Source organism: Leucoraja erinacea, chromosome 26 (assembly GCF_028641065.1).
Source record: "Leucoraja erinacea ecotype New England chromosome 26, Leri_hhj_1, whole genome shotgun sequence".
Classification (NCBI taxonomy): domain Eukaryota; kingdom Metazoa; phylum Chordata; class Chondrichthyes; order Rajiformes; family Rajidae; genus Leucoraja; species Leucoraja erinaceus.
The window spans coordinates 26,405,537-26,422,187 of record NC_073402.1 but is presented as its reverse complement, the minus strand read 5'-3'; the positions used below and the strand labels follow the sequence as shown (position 1 = coordinate 26,422,187).

Sequence of the window (16,651 nt, the reverse complement as noted above, 5' to 3'; positions counted from 1 at the left end):
AATCACTGGATGGATTTAAGAGAGTTAGATAGAGCTCTCGGGGCTAGTGGAATCAAGGGATATGGTGAGAATGCAGGCACGGGTTCTTGATTGGGGACGATCAGCCATGATTACAATGAATGGCGGTGCTGGCTGGAAGGGCCGAATGGCCTCCTCCTGCACCTCTTTTCTATGTTTCTATCTCTAAATGGAACTAAAGTGATGTTTCAGATCGGGACCATTCTTCAGACTGCATTTTAACGCTATCTCAATACAGGGCTGCGTTTTTAACTAATGCGAAATGTGTTTGGTATTTGTTAATGTATTAAAAGAGATTTCTTTTGTTGCAGACCTCGCCAGAGTTCACTTGGCACAGGTTGTGAAGTGTGGGAGGAATGTCCCGAGGCATAAGTGGTTGCTTATTACTGTGACATCCACCCCAAAGGATCACCACTTCCTACGACAAGTAAGACGCTATTATTTACAGACCGTACATGTGTTAATGTCGAGCTCCTCATGACTAGTTCACCACATTGAGTTAATTCCAAGAAAATGTTGTTGATGCAAATCTGATCCGATGATAAAAGCCATCTGTGACGCATATATATATATATATATATATATATATATATATATATATATATATATATATATATATATATATATATATATATATAACAATTAACAGTCGGACTGGATTTCAAAATGAAATTTACTTTGCTACAAACTTTGTTGAATTCTTTGAAGAAGTAAGAGCAATAGTGGTCAAGGAAAATATAACAGGTGCAATATATATCTAGATTTTCCTAAGGGCTTTGGCAAAGATCATAAGGAATAGGAGTAAATTAGTCCATTCGGCCCATTTAGTCTGCTCCGCAATTCAATCGTGGCTGATCTATCTCTCCCTCCTAACCCCATTCTCCTGCCTTCTCCCCTTAACCTCTGACTCCTGTACTAATCAAAGGCATTATTTTGTAGACGAATGAGTGAAGTCAGACCGTTCAAAGGGATGGCAACAGTAGCAGAATGGATAGCTTTAGACTTTACATTATACTTTAGAGATACAGCGCGGAAACAGGCTCTTCTTCCCACCGAAAATCTTGCTTACTAGCCGCATCAGAGGGGCATAGTCTCAGGAAGCTGTCCGTATGATGAACACAGATGCTGCTTTGCTCTGTCATGCTAAGCTGAACATATAGACCTTACTTTTAGACTTTTGACATCCAGCGTGGAAACAGACCCTGCAGCCCACCGGGCCCGTGCCAACCAGTGATCACCCCGCACACTAGCACTATCCTACACACACGAGGGACAATTTTACAATTTTACTGAAGCCAACTAACCTACAAACCTGTACGCCTTTGGAGTGTGGGAGGAAACCGGAGCGCCCGGAGAAACCCACACAGGTCACAAGGAGGAATGTACAAACTGCGTGCAGACATCCCCCGAGGTCAGGATCGAACCCAGGTCTCTGCCTCTGTAAGGCAGCAACTCTACCGCTGCGGTTACTGTGCTGCCCCTCTTTGTAATTCAGAAGGCAGAGAGTACAGGGATTTATTGCGTTGCAAGTGGGACTAGGGTAGCTGGGACATTGTTGGGCGGTGTGGGCGAGTTGGGCCGAAGGGCCTGTTTCCATACTGTATCACTCTAATACTCTAAGGTGCCATACAGTTAGCAGGCAACAAAAGCTTTTCACTGTACCTCGTCGCAGGTGACAATAAACTAAAACTGAACTGAACCTGGGTTCAGGACAGTGACGTGCGGGGGGAGAGAGTGAAGCGGAGACACGGACATTTTAGGGAGGAATTCCTGAGCCAAAGGCTTCGGCAGCCAAGAGAATGACGGAGGGGCGATTACCGTCAGAGATGTAGACGCAGGCAGGACTGGAGGAGATCAGAAGCCTGGGTGGGACTTGTGCAGAGTTGCTGGTGGTCACAGCTGCAGGGGCGGATGAGGTAATTGAGGGATTTGAGCATAACACCAAGGCTGGTAAGGCTGGGAACTAATGCAGGCTGTTGAGTGTGTCTCAAGCTGGGGAAGTGATACAAGCTGGGAATCTGAAGCCCAGTGTAGACGGACTCAAGCTCATCTGTATAAATCAGTGGCTGAGCCCGAACTGTAGCATTCTACTCGCCCAGATGTACGGCCCTTAAAGTCTCACTCTGACCAAATCTTAACACCCTCGCTCAGCAATACCCTTCATAAGATCATAAGGTACTGGAATCAATTATAAAGTATGAAATAGCGGCACATTTGGATAGCAGTAACAGGATCGGTCTGAGTCAGCATGGATTTACGAAGGGGAAATCATGCTTGACTAATCTTCCGGAATTTTTTGAGGATGTAACTGGGAAAATAGACAAGGGAGAGCCAGTGGATGCAGTGTACCTGGACTTTCAGAAAGCCTTTGATAAGGTCCCACGTAGGGGAAAAGTAGTGGGCAAAATTAGAGCACATGGTATTGGGGGTAGGGTACTGACATGGATAGAGAAGTGGTTGGCAGACAGTAAACAAAGAGTAGGGATTAATGGGCCCCTCTCAGAATGGCAGGCAGTAGCTCGTGGGGTTGGTGCTGGGACCGCAGCTATTTACAATATACATCAATGGTTTAGATGAAGGGATTAAAAGTAACATTACCATTCCCCGTAACCTTTGACACCCTCACTGATCAAGAACCTGCCAATCTCCGCTTGAAAAATACCCAAACCTGGTCTCCACCACTGTCTGTGGCGATGAATTCCACAGATTCACCGCCCCCTGGTTAAATAAATTCCTCCTCATCTCCTTGCTGAAGGTACGTACGTCCTTTTCTTCTGAGGCCGTGGTACCTCTGGTCCGAGACCCTCCTACTTCTGAGCCGACTCAAAATGTCACCTATCCATTTTCCCCTGGGATGCTGCCTGCCTGACCCGCTGAGTTACTCCACCATGGCCGATCTATTTTTCCTTCTCAAACCCATTCTCCTGCTTTCCCCCCCACTAACCTTTGACCTATGCCCCTAACCTTTGACCTATACCCCTACCTAACCAACTTCCAGGGTCCCCTTATTTCACCAAAATCTATGTGCCTTGGGTTTGAACTTTTTAAAGATAGCCTATTAGCCAATAACTAGGTTAGTTTGGTATCGTTCAGAGATACAGTGCAGAAAGAGGCCTGGGCCGATGCTGACCAGCGAGCCCAGCACACTGGCACTTTCCGACACATCCTACATCCTAGGGACAATTTACAACTTTACCAAACCCATTCACCCTACGGATTTGTGGGAGGAAACCGGAACACCCGCAGAAAAGGCACACAGGTCACGGGGAGAACGCACAAACTCCATACAGACAGCACCCGTAGTCAGGATCGAACCTGGGTCTCTGGCGCTGTAAGGCAGCAACTCTACCGCTGTGCCACCGTGCTGCCCCAAAGCTATATAATGATGGCATCATTTTGGGGCGGGCAATACCAGGTTTCCTCTTTGTGTGTAGAAGTGGCACGGTGGATTTCCTGCCTCACAGCCTGAGTGACCCTGATTCGATCCTGACTACGGGTGCTGTCTGTACAGAGTTTGTACATTATCCCAGTGACTGTGTGGGTTTTCTCTGGGCCATAAGGTCATAAGTTATAGGAGCAGAATTGGGCCCCATCGAGTCTCCTCCGCCAATCAATCATGTCTGATCTATCTCTCCCTTTCAACCCCACTCTCCTGCCTTCTCCCCATAACCCCTGACACCCTTACTAATCAAGAATCTGTCTATCTCTGCCTTAAAAATATCCATTGATGGCCTCCACTGCCTTCTCTGGCAAAGAATCCCACAGATTCCACAGGTGCTCCGGTTTCCTCCCACGCTACAAAGATATGCGGGTTTGTAGGTTAATTGACTACGATAAAATGGTAAATTGTCCCTCGTGCGTGCGTGTGTGCGTGTAGGATGGTTTCTACCGTGCTGGGTGGCCACTGGTCGGCGCGGACTCGGTGGGGCAAAGGGCCTGTTTCCGCTCCGTAGCGCGAAGAGTAATGTGCTTCCTCTAATGTTAAAAATGCCCCCCTGTTCTGACGGAAATCGTTTCTTTCCGCTTGGCCAATATGCATTTGCTCAAAGCAGACTGAAAACTCCCAGGATGGTGGAAAGGCCTCTTTGGCAGAGTTACTGGGACTTTTCTGAAGCCCCAGTTACTTGTTCCCTCAATAGACTCCTATAAGATCTTGACAGATGTTTTGCATTCATTAAAACACTTCTGTGCTTGCTGAATTGGCAGTGATTACATGTTAGCCAAGCTTTTGGCTTTCTCAGCTACTGCTGCGTCCCTTGGGAGTCCTCAATGAAAACGTTACTTTTACACCCCGAAGTAATTCTTTCCTGTCTGCTTTCACTGTTATGAGCTGGATTCTTTAGTTTAGACGTGTTCGGTTGCGTTGCCGTAGTTACGGCGGGGGTTTTTTTTTTTTAGGAGGGGGGAAGAGATCGGAGTACTGTAATCCCATTTCGGAAGAGAGGGAGAAATGACAATTTGCACAGGATATAAATCTTCCAGCACGTTTGCTTTCCTCCTCTAATTAATATTTCACACAAAAAGATATTAATGGAAAACAATGCAGCTGCAATTATGCAGCTTTCTCTCACATTCAAATGGCACGTGATGAGCTGTCACCTGCTGGGCTGCAAGGCTTGTGCTGGAAGATGGGACTGAGTCAATATTTGTTATCGACTAGCATAGTCCCGATGGGCTGAACAGCCTCCTTCTGTGTCCTAAATACTTTACTACGATTACTTGACTTTGGGTGCTTGTCTGTATGGAGCTTGTACCTTCTCCCCGTGACCTGCATAGGTTTTTCTCCAAGATCTTCGGTTTCCTCCCACACTCCAAAGACGTACAGGTTTGTCTGTTAGTTGGCTTGGTATAAAATTAAATCATCCCTGGTGTGCGTAGGGTCGTGTTGGTGTGCGGGGATCGCTGGTCGGCGCGGACTCGGTGGGTCGAAGGGCCTGTTTCCGCGATGTATCTCTAGGCTAAATTAAACTAAGGAAGGAAAGCTGGCTAGATAGATTCTTGATTAGTACGGGTGTCAGGGGTTATGGGGAAAAGGCAGGAGAATGGGGTTAGGGGCCCTGTCCCACTGTAGGAGGTAATTCAAGAGCTCTCCCGAGTTTAAAAAAAAAAATCAAACTCGTGGAAAACACGTGGAATGTACGTAGCGGGTACGTCGAAGCTCGGGGACGTCTCTTAGCGGCTCGTCACGATAACGGCAGTACTCGGGAAACGCGGGAAGCTCGTGAAGACTCGTGAAGATTTTTCAACATGTTGGAAAATGTCCACGAGAGCCCCGAGTACCTACGAGCGGCTATTACCGTAATTCTCCGAGTTTGAATCTGGGGAAACTCGGGAAAACTCTTGAATTAGTTCGTACAGCGGGACAGGCCCTTTAGGAGGGAAAGATAGATCAACCATGATTGAATGGCGGAGTGGACTTGATGGGTATGAACTTATGAAACATCTTCAGCTGTTCCCACATTCGGAGCGGTGGGAGGGAGGGAGAGAGAGTTCTAACGGGGAGAATTTTGAAACATGAGCTTGAAGAAAGGTTTGACAAGGAACACAGCAATTGCAATGATTTAAAAGAAGTGAGTTCCAGTATGGGCAGCAGTTGGCTGAAGGTCTCACCAGTGTGTAGGCCACAGGAACACACATTGGACGGGGGCTGGAAGGAAAGAGACTGGGAATGTAAGGCATTCGTGATTTATTGCTCAATGTTATTTACTTGCTTCCTTGGAGAATTAATTCGAAAGGAGATGGGGTCGGTACGGTGGCGCAGCGGTAAAGTTGCTGCCTTACAGAGCCAGGGACCCGGGTTCGATCCTGACTACGGGTGCTGTCCATACGGAGTTTATCCGTTCTCCCTGTGGCTGCGTGGGTTTCCTCCGGGTGCTCCGGTTTCCTCCCACATTCTAAACACGTGCAAGATTGGAGGTCAATTCGCGTTGGTTAAAATTGTCCATTGTACGTGTAGGATTGAATGGAACTAGTTGGGCGGCACGTTGGAGCAGCGCCAGAGACCCGTGTTTGATCCTGACCACGGGTGCATGTCTGTACGGGGTTTGTCCCCGTCACCTGCGTCGGTTGCCTCCAGGTGCTCCGGTTTCCTCCCACACTCCACAGACGGGTCTCGACTGTACAGAGTTTGTGTGATCCCCGCATGACCAGCGTGGGTTTTCTCCGAGAGCTTCGGTTTCCTCCCACACTCTAAAGACGTACAGGTTTGTCGGTTAATTGGCTTGGTATAAATGTAAATTGTCCCTCGTCTGTGTAGGATAGTGTTAGTGTGCGGGGACCGTTGGTCGGTGTGCTATCTATTCAGTTCTGTGTTTACAGGCCTGTTATGCTGCTGCTGTTGTAAGTAAGAATTTAATAGTCCCGTTTTGGAATGTATGACAACAAAACACTCTTGATGCTTCTATCGTCTTTGTGAAGCCCTGTTTTCTCCCGCAAAATACCAGGTTGTTCAGTAATGGATAAGTCGGGTCCTGTACGACTGATGGCAGGAAAATGGAATGGCACTTGGCTGCACGTTAGTTTGTGACAAAAATGTCCCGTTCGTTATATATGACAATTAAACGCTCTGAACACTTGACATCACACAGGGTGTGATGGTTCCGTCGAGTCACTTGTATCAGGAAGAACAGACAGCCTGGGAGTTTTGTACTGCAGAACATTATTTGCAATTTCTCTGCCCATGCCTAGATGTTGCTCAGGTTTGACTGCATGCGGGTTGGGTCAAACTGGATTAAACATTGTCCATTCAGCTCAGAGATTAGGGGCCAGCACGGTGATGAGGATGTAGGGCTGCTGCCTCACAGCGCCAGAAGCCCGGGCTCGATCCTGACCAAGGGTGCTGTCTGTATGGAGTTTACACGTTCTCCGTGTAACCCCGTGGGTTTTCTCTGGGTACTCTGGTTTCCTCCCACACTCCAGTGACCTTACAATGTGTCGGTTGATTGGCCTGTATATGGTAAAGATGTCCCTAGTGTGTGTAGGATAGTGCTAGCTAACGGGGTGATCGATGTTAGGAGTTGGCTGTTTCCACACTGTATCTCTAAAGTCTAAGATTTGTCTCAAATCCAGAGATACTGGCTGACCCGCTGAGTTACTCTGGCTTTTTGTGCCCTCCTATTATTTTGTGCACTATTCTCTTTTTAAAGTTTAATTTAATCCTCCCTTTGAATTATTTCTAAGTTCGTTTGCACTGCTGGTATTTATTTCACTTTTTCTTCATTGCAAAAGGACTTGTTTAACAAGGTGCACGTTGCCTGATTTGCCATTATAAACTTACCTGAACGAGTCCTTCATGGTTCTACTATCCCCTCAGCCAGCCTCTCTTCCCTAAAACATTTATCACTATATATGACGTTAGTTTTGAAGGCTCCTGTAAGTCATTTTTCACGTTCCTTTTTTGTTCCTCTGAGACCACTTGTTTTTTAAGTCTCTATCAGTCTCATCCTGTCTCCTAGTTTTTATTTTAGTTTCGAGATACAGCGCGGAAACAGGCCCTTCGGCCCACCGGCTCCGTGCCACCAGCGATCCCCACACACTAACACTATCCTTGCATAATCGGGGCAATTTACAATCTTTACCGAGACCGATTAAGCCTACAAACAGGCCCTTCGGCCCACCGAACCGTGCTGACCAGCAACCATCCATACACTAGTTCTATCCGACACAAGACCGTACAAACTCCATTAAGACAGCACCCGTAGTCAGGATCGAACCCGGGTCTCTGGCGCTGTAAGGCAGCAACTCTACCGCTGCGCCACCCTGCCATACTTGACTTTTTGTAGATGACTCATCTTTTAGTTCAGACTACATCCTACCCCCTTTTCTGACTTCGGGCTCTTTGATGATACATTAGGGGTATGTTTATGGGATGTGGGTGCTACTGAAAAATGCCCTCCTGTTTGGTTGTTCATCAAAAGCATTATTTTACCTTCACACTCAACACTTCTTTGAATATTAGGTACACAGAAATGCTAGGGAAACTCAGCGGGTGCAGCAGCATCTATGGAGCGAAGGAAATAGGCAACGTTTCGGGCCGAAACCCGGAAGGGTTTCGGCCCGAAACGTTACCTATTTCCTTCCTGAAGGGTTTCGGCCCGAAACGTTGCCTATTTCCTTCGCTCCATCGATGCTGCTGCACCCGCTGAGTTTCTCCAGCATTTCTGTGTACCTTCGATTTTCCAGCATCTGCAGTTCCTTCTTAAACACTTCTTTGAATATTACCTACTCTTCTAAGTTTGCCAGCTGCCTGTCGAACCTAATCCCATTGCGATTAAAGTACTTGCCCACACTTTGAAGTTTGCGTTAACACATTACCCTTCCATCCTGTCTTTGTCTCGAACCTGAAATCAAAATCGAATGTGAAGGCCATAATTTGGAAGATCGCCCATTATCCTCAGAATGTCAGCCAATTCTGCCCAGTTTTTAGATTGGAAATACGGAGCGGAAACAAGCCCTTCGGCCCACCGAGTCCCTACTGACCGAACATCCCGCACACTAACACTAATCCTCCCACATCGGGGCAATTTTACAATTTTACTAAAGCCAACTAACTTTGCGTGTCTTTGGAGTGTGGGAGGAATCTGGAGCTCCCAGGGAAAATCCCACGCCAGTCATGGGTAGAACGTACAGACTCCGTACAGATAGCAACCGTAGTTACGATATGTCTTAGGCGGCGCGCCACTCTGCCGCCTCATCTACTGTAGTTTTGTCTTCCCACCCCCCCCCCCCCACCTCTGTAATTTGGCCAATCACTGTCGCTAAACTTATAGATGAAACCTTAAACCTATGTTCTGACCTGCGCAACCCTAATCCTACCTCCGTAAAGCCCCTGTCCCACTTAGGAAACCTGAACGGAACCTCTGGAGACTTTGCGCCCCGCCCAAGGTTTACGTGCGGTTCCTGGAGGTTGCAGGTGGTTGCCGGAGGTTGTAGGTAGTGGAAGCAGGTAGGGAGACTGACAAAGACCTCCGGGAACCGCACGGAAACCTTGGGCGGGGCGCAAAGTTCCAGAGGTTTCCGTTCAGGTTTCCCAAGTGGGACAGGGGCTAAAGTGAACACTATGAGCCACCATTTACACCACCATAGACATAACATTTTTTTAGATTGTGTTTTGCAGTGATGTTTTGGGTTTTCTTTGCATAGTCTACTTTCTTTTCGAAACGTTCTGTATGATATATTTCCACTTTATGTGTGTTTGTATGTTACCCGAGTCTCCATGCCTGAGATGTAGCTCCAGCATAGTCTTCATTGTACCTGTACTTCACAGTGCTAGTGCCTATGCCCATAAACTGGACGTGACATAACTTTACTTACTGTCATCAGATTCAAGTGGCGCAAAGTCTCCAGTATAAAGGTCTCATTGAGGAAATTCCACCGTTCTCTGTAACCTATTTCCCAGTCACAGCCCACTGAGGTCCCTGTACTCCTTCAGTTCTGGCTACCTGTACTTCTTCAATCTCCTACATTAGCACCCATGTCCTTGGTGTTCTAAGGCCAAAGTGTTTGCTCCCACTCCCACTCCCACTTACTCCCACATCCCACTTACTCCCACTCCCACACTCCCTCACTCACTCACTCACTCACTCACTCACTCCCACTCCCACTCCCACTCCCACTCCCACTCCCACTCCCACTCTCACTCTCACTCCACTCCCACTCCCACTCCCACCTACTCCCACTCCCACTCCCACTCCCACTCCCACTCCCACTCCCACTCCCACTCACACTCACACTCCCACTCCCACTCCCACTCCCACTCTCTCTCTTTTGTCAGGGGTTATGGGGAGAAGGCAGGAAAATGGAGTTAAGAGGGAGAGATAGATCAGCCGTGATTGAATGGCGTAGTAGACTTGATGGGCCGAATGGCCTAATGATTCACTTCTGATCATGGTCTCTATCTCCCCTCTCGCACTCTCTCTCCCCCTCTTCCTTTCTCCCTCTCTCTCTCTCGCGCAACACAAGTTGTTAGTTTGATGGTGCCATCACTTATACTATTTTAATGAGTTTTTTTTCCAATGTCTGAGCTAACGAGCAAGCTGGGAAATAATGCTGAGCCACCATTTTTTTTGCGTGTGACCAATTGATGAGCACAGCAAAACCACGGCTTGTTATGATAGTCAGAATAACAAATGACAATTACCTGCCACCACCCCGTGGCTGGGTACAAGGGGAATCCACAGGTATCTGGTTTAAATTAGTCACAAACCCTGTTTTAACCACGAGAAAATCCAAAGCTGCATCACAGTTGAGATCAATAATCCAGTTCGACATGCCAGAGGGTGGTGAATCTGTGGATTTCTTCAGTGATCTGTGGAGGCCAAATTACTGGTATTTTTAAAGCCGAGATCGATAGTTTAGTTTCTTGATTAGTATGGGCGTCAGGGGTTATGGGGAGAAGGCAGGAGAATGGGGTTCGGAGGGAGACATAGATCGGCCATGATTGAATGGCGGAGTAGACTTGATGGGCTTGATGGGACGAATGGCCTAATTCTGCTCTTATCATTTGACATAACCTCACGTGGAGCTTTGATGTTTTGGAGCAAGGTACTTAACCAAAAGCTTGGTGGATTTAAAAGATCATGTGCCTCTATTGTGAAGGAGAGCAGAGTGTCCTGACCAGAATATGTACCCTTTGATCAAGGTTGCTTGAGAAGAACGACAAATAATGTCTGGTAAATCTCATGTTGCTGAGGAAACTTGCCTGAAAATTCATTCCCAGTTGTGTAACCTACGGGATGCAGCAGCAATGGTTTGTTGAATTTGATCTCTGGAATTCAGTTCCATTGAAGTCAATTGGATGGGGACTTTTCATCTTGCTACCAACTTGAGACAAATATCTTGAATGCACTCCAACAGTGTCTCCACTTCAAAATATATTTCAGTGGCAGTATTGCAAATGCAGGCAGTGAAATACAATATATGTGCTTTCCTTCATAAGTTCATAAGTGATAGGAGCAGAATTAGTCCATTCAGCCCATCGAGACTACTCCGCCATTCGATCACGGCTGATCAATCTTCCCCATTCTCCTGCCTTCTCCCCATAACCCCTGACACCCGTACTAATCAAGTATCTGTCTCTGCCTTAAAAATATCCATTGACTTGGCCTCCACAGCCTTCTGTGGCAAAGAATTCCACAAATTCACCACCCTATGACTAAAGAAATTCCTCCTCATCTCCTTCCTAAAGGAACGTCCTTTAATTCTGAGGCTATGACCTCTGGTCCTAGACTCTCCCACAAGTGGAAACATCCTCTCCACATCCGCTCTATCCAGGCCTTTCACTATTCCTTTGTGTTTGCTGACCAATGTGGCCAATAATTGCCTATTGCTAACAACCAACATAAGTTCATAACGTGGTCTGAAGAAGGGTTTCGGCCCAAAACGTTGCCTATTTCCTTCGCTCCATAGATGCTGCTGCGCCCGCTGAGTTTCTCCAGCTTTTTTGTGTATCATAAGTCAATAACACATTGGAGCTGAATTGGGCAATTTGGTCTATTGAGTCTACTCTGCAATCATGGCTGATCTATCATTCCCTCTCAACCTCATTCTCCTGCCTTCTCCCCATAACCTGTGACACCCTTACCAATCTGCATTTCATTCTGCAGTTCCTTGTAAATTTTTGTAAACCAGTATATGCAGTTTAGTTTTTTTTTTTTTTTAGTTTAGTTTGGAGATACAGAGTGCAAACAGGCCCTTCGGCCCACCAAGTCCACATTAACCAGCGATCCTCGCACACTAACACTATCCTACACACACTGGGGACAATTTCCATTTATACCAAGCCACTTAACCTACAAACCTGTACGTCTTTGGAGTGTGGGAGGAAACCAGAGATCTCGGAGAAAACCTACGCAGGTCACAGGGGAAGAACGTATAAACTCGTGGTCAGGATCAAACCCAGGTCTCTGGTGCTGTGAGGCAGCAACTCTACTGTTGCGCCACCATGCCACCCTAGTTCTTTGTAACTTTTTTCTGTAACCCAGTTTCTGCAGTTCCTTGTGTCAACAGATTGCTGCTTTGTTTCTGACGACGATGAATATAAATATGAAATGCGGAAAGCACTCAAAAGGTCAAGCAAGGTCTATGGGAAGAGAAGCACTTGTTCATCAGAAGCACCGTTCATCAGAATAGGGAGAGTCAGTAATTAAACGCGTTTAGAGTTGCAGGGAAAGAGAATGGGTGGAGAGAAACAAAGGGGGCGTCTGTATTGGAGTGCAGATCAAGAGAATCTGAATGACTTATGACTTGCTGGTGCTGATTAAATAGCTGAATCTCCACTTTTATCTGGGCTAGGGGATTCCAATGATTCATCGCCCACTGAGTGAAGACATTTTTCCTTCGTTCAATCTTTAATGATTTTCCCCTTATTCTAAGACTGCAACACCTCAGTTCCAGACTCCTGAGCAAGGAGAATCCTCCCCGTTTCTATCCAATTGTCAGCCCTCTGGGAATCTTCTGCTTTATAGTGAGATCAAGAGTCAAATCAATTTAATTGTCATTTGGACCCCTGGAGGTCCAAATGCCGTTTCTGCAGCCATACATTACACACAAATAGACCCCAGACACAACATAATTACATTTTACATAAACATTCACATAGCTGTGATGGAAGGCAAAAAAAACTTATCTCTCCACTGCCTCTCCCCCCCCCCCCCCCGATGTCAGAGTCAAAGTCAAAGCCCCCGGCTGGCGATGGCGATTGTCCCGCGGCCATTGAAGCCACGCTGGGTGGTGCAAGGTCGCACACCGGGTCTTGGTGTTGGAGCCCCCGGTGTACGCTCGCAGAGTCCCGCGGCCGTTCCAGCCGCGCGGGGCAGTGGTGTTAGGCCCCGCTCCAGGAGCTCTTCAACCCCGCAACTCGGGCGGGAGAAGTCGCTGTTGCAGGAGCCCCGAAAAGCGGTCTCCCTCCAGGGATCCGCGGGCTCCCGGTGCCGCCGTCCGCAGACCCGCAGTAGCAGCCTTCGCATCAGCAGCAGCAGCGGCATCGGCAGCAGCAGCGGCAGCAGCAGCAGCAGCGCTCCTCCACCGTTCCACCCGCTCCGGTCTCGGCCAGCTCCGTGACGGCAACGGTGAGTCGGCACCAGAGTCCCTGGCTTCTTCCCGTTGGAGGCTGCTCCTCGTTGCGGCCTCAACGACAACTGAGACCCGACGAGAAAAGGTCGGGTCTCCAGTGCAGGGACCTCCCTTCTGATGGGACGAAGTTGGCAACAGGACACTGGAAGAGTCCAGCAAACCCAGGGTGCCAGTCCGGTGAATCTTTGCTGTACTCCCCCCTTTGGAAGTAACTCGAGTTTTGGACCAACAATACCGAATGCAATACTTGATATTCCAGGCCCGACATTGTGGGCAGGTGCTATAGACCTGCACGGGAAGGTAGACGCTCCCGCCCCCACGAGTCTCGGGCAGGTGGGGGCTCGTCAGCCTGGGAAGGCAGTTCATCTAGGAGAGGGAAAACTCTGATTTAGCACCCCCCACTGCCTTGTGGCCATATCCAGTCATGGAAAAGGTTCCAGGAGTAAACCTCAAGAAAATCCACAGTCGGAGCCCCTAAGGCAGTTTGTCGTTGTCTACAACCTTGCGATGGCAGCTCCTGCGATGGCGCTGGTGCCAAACTGTAATGGCCCTGCTGTTCCTTTGGATCGATCAGCGATGTGGAGAGAGGGGGGGACGTGCTGCATGGGCAACAGCCTGTCCTCCATATTACATCGATCGCCCAGGCTTGCATCCGACCACACATCACCTGCAAACTAGGATTCATCACCCATGGTCAGTCATGACCGAGGGGGGGGGGGGGGGGGGGGCTACTACAAGGCCCTACATGGTTGTAGCAATGGGTCGTTCCTCCTCTATCGATCGCCTCTTGTTTTTCGCTTCCTAATTGCATGTTAGCTTTCAGTGAGTGTGAAAAGGAACTGCTGATGCTGATTTGCTCTGAAGGCAGACACAAAATATCGGAGTAACTCAGCGGGGTCAGGCAGCACCTCCGGAGAAAAAGAACAAGTGACTTTTTAGGGTCGTGACTGATGAAGGATCTTGACCCGAAAGGTCACCTATTCCTTTTCTCCAGAGATGCTGCCTGACCCGTTGAGTTGATCCAGTAATTTCTGTCTGTCTTAACTTTCAATGACTTGTGTACTAGAACGCCCAGGTTTTCTTTAAACTATTTCTTCTAATTTCATAACTTAAGAAAACACTCAGCAATTCTGGGTTTTTCTTTCCATGGACAACTGCCCACTTTCTTCCCCCCCTGTTCCATCTGCCCTGTCATTGCCCAGTTACTCAGCTTGGGCCTTCTCCCTTGCAGTTTCTTTGCATCCTCATCACTACTCGCATTTTCACCGAGTTAGCAATATTGTTGGCAAACCTTGTGCCAGGCACTGAGGCAAGAAAACCTCCGCCAATGGCCCACACGTGTGCTTGTGAAAAGCAAGCTTGTCAAAGCAAAAGCTCTTCACTGTACCTCGGTACACTTAACAATAGACAATAGACAATAGGTGCAGGAGTAGGCCATTCGGCTCTTCGATCCATTCAATGTGATCGTGGCTGATCATCCACAATCAGTACCCCGTTCCTGCCTTCTCCCCATATCCACTGACTCCGCTATTTTTAAGAGCCCTATCTAGCTCTCTCTTGAAAGCATCCAGAGAACCTGCCTCCACTGCCCTCTGAGGCAGAGAATTCCACAGACTCACCACTCTCTGTGAGAAAAAGTGTTTCCTCGTCTCCGTTCTAAATGGCTTACTCCTTATTCTGAAATAAACTGAACCCAGAGCAGATTATAATTGTACCCAGAGTGGATTTCGTGCGTACATCCTCAAGTTTAACTCATTTAGCTTATGGCCACGACCTCATTTTTTATTGGTGTTACATGTGAAGGGGATGATCATGAATCAAGGCCGTGTGTTCCAGTTTCGTCCCTCTGCCGTGCAAATGAAGTTCCCAATACTGAATTCTTGTTTTCCGAGTGCAATGTATTCCAGATGGTCCTGGAGGAGAAACATTTTCTCAGAAGTGAAATTATTAAAAAAGTTCTTTACAATCAAGTTCATAGTTTGCCTCATGGCGAGCTGAGCAAATGTCCTGTAACCCACACTCGTGTTCAAGATTAAAACGTCTTTCTTGTTGGGTGGTTGTGATTTGTGTTGTGACATTTGCCTGAAGTCTCCGTGGAGCTCGGGTTCAAAGAGCACGGGTTGGAAATGCCGACATTTTTGAAATTAATAAGTCTTTCTTTCTCAAAACGGAAGCCTCCTGTACGGTCAGGGAGACAAATTATTCTGGTCGCGCTATAACAAGCCCAGGAGTTGCAAATCTCTTTAAGAAGCAGTTTTATAAGTTTGCGATTTTTTCTTTTTTGTGACTTTTTCGACCTGGGATTGACGGCTGCTCTGTCTTGCCGGGGTCTTGATAAACCCGAGCCCCCCGGGCTGAAAACAACGCACAAAGATGGCATCCAAATGGCACGCCCGCGCCTCTGAAATGGATCCACCTCTCACAGTAACAGCCATCAATGGCTTTGTTTGTTTTAGTCGTGGCATATCACCACCTTTGGCCTGGTTTTGCGTTAAAGTGGAATTTTTCTTTGCAGTAAAACTTGGCCAGCGAGCTCCAGAGGGTTGTGTCAGGCCAGGCTACTGCTTCCAAGTGTGGTGCTCAAAGCTATTTGGAGAGGTCGAGTCCACCTCATTAGGAGCGTGTGTGCTGTGATTTACGGCTTCCTCTCTATCCATCTCTCCTTCCGCTTGCTGACACGTTTTTGAAGGGCCCTGCTCTCTTGACCCCCCCCCCTCCCCTCCTTCGCAAAGGTACTTGGATCCAGAATGGAGAGACTTTTCAAGCTAAATGTAAGCAACAGCGGGTTTTTTTTATAAAAAAGCTGTCTGCCTTTTGTGACTGATTCCTGCCAGGGTTGCAGTTTGCAGATTTGTGAAAATTATTGACGGTTCAGTCATCGGATCTTTCATTCGAATTGTATCGGATAAGGAGATAAACAGGTGATCTGAATTTTCCATGAAACGCTCTCGCTGAATTTAGTCCCTGCTGTAACTAACTGTTGTCTTGCTCCTGAGCTGACAAAGTAATGGTGACAGGGGAGAGTCTTGCCTGTCGTACAGTTAGATCGTGCCTGATTTTCTACCCATCTTGGTTGTGAGACCTTCAGTGCTCCTGATGACCAAAGATCTGGCAATCTTGCTTTATTGGGAACAGTTTTAGGCCCCGTATCGGAGGAAGGGTGTGCTGGCATTGGAGAGGGTCCAGAGGAGGTTTGCGAGAATGAAGCCCGAGATGATGCGGGCTCGAAGGGCCGAATGGCCTACTCCTGCACCTAATTTCTAATTTCTATGACTGGGTTAACTTATAATGAGCGTTTGATGGCACTGGGATGAGGGGAGACATTGAAACTTACCAAACAGCAAAAGGCCTGGATAGAGTGGATGCGGGAGTGTCTAGAACCAGAGGGCGTGCCTCGAATAAAATACCTTCCTTTAGAAAGATGAGGAGGAATTTCTTTAATCAGGTGATGATCTGTGGAATTCATTGCCACAGAGGGCTGAGGAGGCCAAGTCATTGGGTATATTTAAGATGGACATTGACAAATACTGACATCCTTACCATACTTCATTGGTAAGGCTGT

The 16,651-nt window shown here is 47.6% G+C and overlaps 1 protein-coding gene across 1 annotated transcript in view; it reads left to right on the top strand.

The window, feature by feature from the left end:
• The window catches only part of LOC129709863 (transcription factor HIVEP3), a 269,420-nt gene that overhangs the window by 49,932 nt on the left and 202,837 nt on the right, over window positions 1-16,651 (top strand). Inside the window, exon 2 of the mRNA XM_055656495.1 lies at window positions 330-445. The gene's annotated coding sequence lies outside the window, so the exon portion shown is untranslated. The remainder of the gene's footprint in view (window positions 1-329; window positions 446-16,651) is intronic.